This window comes from Capsicum annuum, chromosome 1 (genome assembly GCF_002878395.1).
Source record: "Capsicum annuum cultivar UCD-10X-F1 chromosome 1, UCD10Xv1.1, whole genome shotgun sequence".
Taxonomy (NCBI): domain Eukaryota; kingdom Viridiplantae; phylum Streptophyta; class Magnoliopsida; order Solanales; family Solanaceae; genus Capsicum; species Capsicum annuum.
In genome coordinates, this window is record NC_061111.1 from 205,804,255 (window position 1) to 205,807,539 (window position 3,285).

Genomic DNA, 3,285 nt, shown 5'->3' on the forward strand with positions numbered 1-3,285 from the left:
TAGTATTTATCACCTTGAAGGAAATGCGGATAAGCATATCCTACATTCTAAGGAACTACGAGATACCATAGGTTTAAGTCCCAATATGAGTTAAGATAAGTGATCACTAAGTTAAGGTTCTTTTCCGATGCAAGCGTAGATCAGCACTCACCAACATGGGTAAGACATTGGACTCTAAGATAGCTCACATGGTTATTGTCGGTTAGATTAACCTTCCAAAAGAAGGAATAAAAAGCAAGGGTTTTAGAAATTAAAATTTATGGATCACAAAGTTATTCTTATGCTCCATTACTGATGTTATAATTTTGCAATCTTTATTTTATTCAAGTTTATGGTGATTCATTTATAATTAGCATGCATTATTTGAAAGTTTATATGAATATTCAGTTGTTATTTTACTTATGCATTCACTCACACGTACTCAGTACATTCCCGAAGTACTGGCCCACATATATGTCTATGTACTACATTGTCTCATAATGTAGGTAGAAGTTGTAGTTCACACATTATAATCAAACAGTTTGAGCTTTAAATAAGTAGGTTAAGATTTCTTTTGATTAGATGAATCGACTCAACTAAAGTTTCAGTATTATTCTTTCATTCAATCATATTGATTTAGGATGGCTGGGGGTGATGTCTTAGCTTCCTATAATCTGTATTAGTAGAGGCTTCATACGCAGTTAGTAGAGTTAATGTATTTTTTATAATTTTTTTAATAACTAGAGTTGTAATTTTTTAAATAGTTTTGTTTTTACTATGTTCAACTACATACATCACTTTCGTGTATTACTTCCTGTTTTATGTATATTTAATTAGTAGCTCAAGTATCATGCTAGTATATAGGTTATCTTGGGATCACTTGTGGTCTTAAGCACCGTGTGATGTCCACGGGTTAGTCTCAAGGCATTACAAACTTTGTATCAAAGAACAAGTTTCAAGTGTCCTAGGGTGTCTATCAAACCATGTATAGTAGAGTCATGCAAAATGGTACAACGATGTTTGTACTTTTCTTTGAGCCTACTCTACTTTTTTGAATGTCTCAAATCATACTGTACAAGTGTCCTTTAAAAAACTTATGCAGATTTGTACGTTACTCCGTTCGTGGAAACCCTGCCTTATTCTTGCGGCAATTGAAATAGCCAACTTAAATCCTTATAAATAGAGTATTCTTAGATAGTCCCCACAAACATTTATGGGATTGCATGTTACCTTAAGAAAGTATCCCACTAGTGTCTTTATGTTCCAAAGTATGAAAGATTTTATTCATGATCATGAAAAATCATGTGATGAGACGAAGTAAGATATGCCCTCAGATCCTTTCTTAAAATACTATTACAGCATATGATCTAGAGTTAGAAGCATGACCTTAGAAGTTTAGCAGCAGTAAACTAGGGATAGTGTTTATCTGGATTTAGTAAATTTTGTATCCATTGGGCTATTTTTAGGAAAAGTGAATCAGTAGGATTGAAATCGTGTATCTGGATTTAGTAGATTTTGTATCCATTGGGCTAGTTTTAGGAAAAGTGAATCAGTAGGATTGAAATCGTGTATACAAAAATTTAAGTTTGTTGATTTGAAATTAAGTGTGATGGTGTGGGTGTGGTTTTGAGGTGTGCCCAAGATGATATGGGATTGTACTATTTCGGCATTTTTTATGTGTGTGCTTAGATATTGCCATTGAGTTTCAAGTACGCATGAGGCTAGAATGTGTAATGTAGTATATGATATTCTTACCAACAAAATTCTGGGTTATATGTTATTAACGTTGGGTGTGTTTGTATAGTGGAAATTCTCATGGTGTAGGGAAAATATAAGTTTAAAGATGTGATATTAGTAGGCTATAAAGGTAAAAAAGAAGAATATATATTTAGTGAGGCAAGTATGTTGTCAAGAATGGTGTAAGTATGTGATGATGATTGCCGAAGCAAGAGAAACCTCAAATTGTTATATGTTAAGGGAGTGTTCAAGAAAGAAGTCAGTATAGTTCATTAAAAGTTAGGGGATATCCATTTTAGGTATAAGAATCAATGTTTATATCTTTTAGGATTGAGCTAATAAGAAGAATACTTTGAAATTATAGATGGTGTGAACTTAGTGTATGGTGATACTCTTGAAGATTCTAAGTTAATATGTGTTTAAGTTATTCTATAAGTACTGTTGGGGATATATAAAGTTAAGATTTTTATCCCAAAAGGAAGTACTAGAAGCGAGTTTTACACTTTAAGATGTAGTCTTCCAGGGGTGAATTTATTCTTTATGTGTATCATTATATCTCGGACTCTAGATTACAGTAGTCTTAGTTCAGTTTGGAGTATTGTAACGCCCTGAGTTTGTACCTAGGATGCTCCGCGGTGATTATGACCCTGAAGGACCATAAGCTAACCCATGACTAATATTTTCTGTGAGCACTGAATAATAATACTTAAATAATGTAGAAAATAGGCTGAAAAAGGTTCAAAATCTAATATACTGATAAAGAAAATCAACTTTAATAATAATTTACAAAGCTACATACTGTCTTAAATTCAAGTCTGAAAAACCCTCTAACTGAACTATCTGAAAGTAGTGTTGATGGAAAAATCCCCCAACTAACTCCAACTACTGAAAAGCTGCATCTACTGAAAAGCTAAAATAATAGAATATCCTCGGTAGATGAGGACTTACTACAAAGTCTGACACTACTGGGTGAACCTGAATCTGTCTATTCACGGTCGAGAACCTGAGCGATCGAATATAAGATATGAGACATCATAGCTCCAAGAGAAAGTATGCATCAATACGTGGAATGTACTGGTATACTAGATAAGGTAAGGCTAAATGCAAGGGTTCATATCCATGAACAGTAACTAACTGAATTTTATAGGGCAATTGAATATGAGTACATAGAAATCTAAAACTACTATAAATACTAAGTATGCAATACTATGCATATACGTGTATATTGTAACTGAACTTTTTGGAAAAGAAGTATTGAGTAACTGATATCTGAAGAAAAGTACATGATTGGGACTACATAATGACATGTCATGATTCAACTATTTACTTGACATAGTTATTTTTGAAAACACATAGGGTCATGGATTATTTCACATGATAATGGCCAACACATGAACACTATGAATACAATATTCAATTTAAAATTAAAGGGATTAGCAGGAAATTCATATAATTCATTGCGTAACTATCTTAATTTCATGAAAACTTATAATTAATCATGAATTGAAACCCAATTAATACCATGAACATGAATACACTTAAATCCAAACATGGAAATCATAAATATGA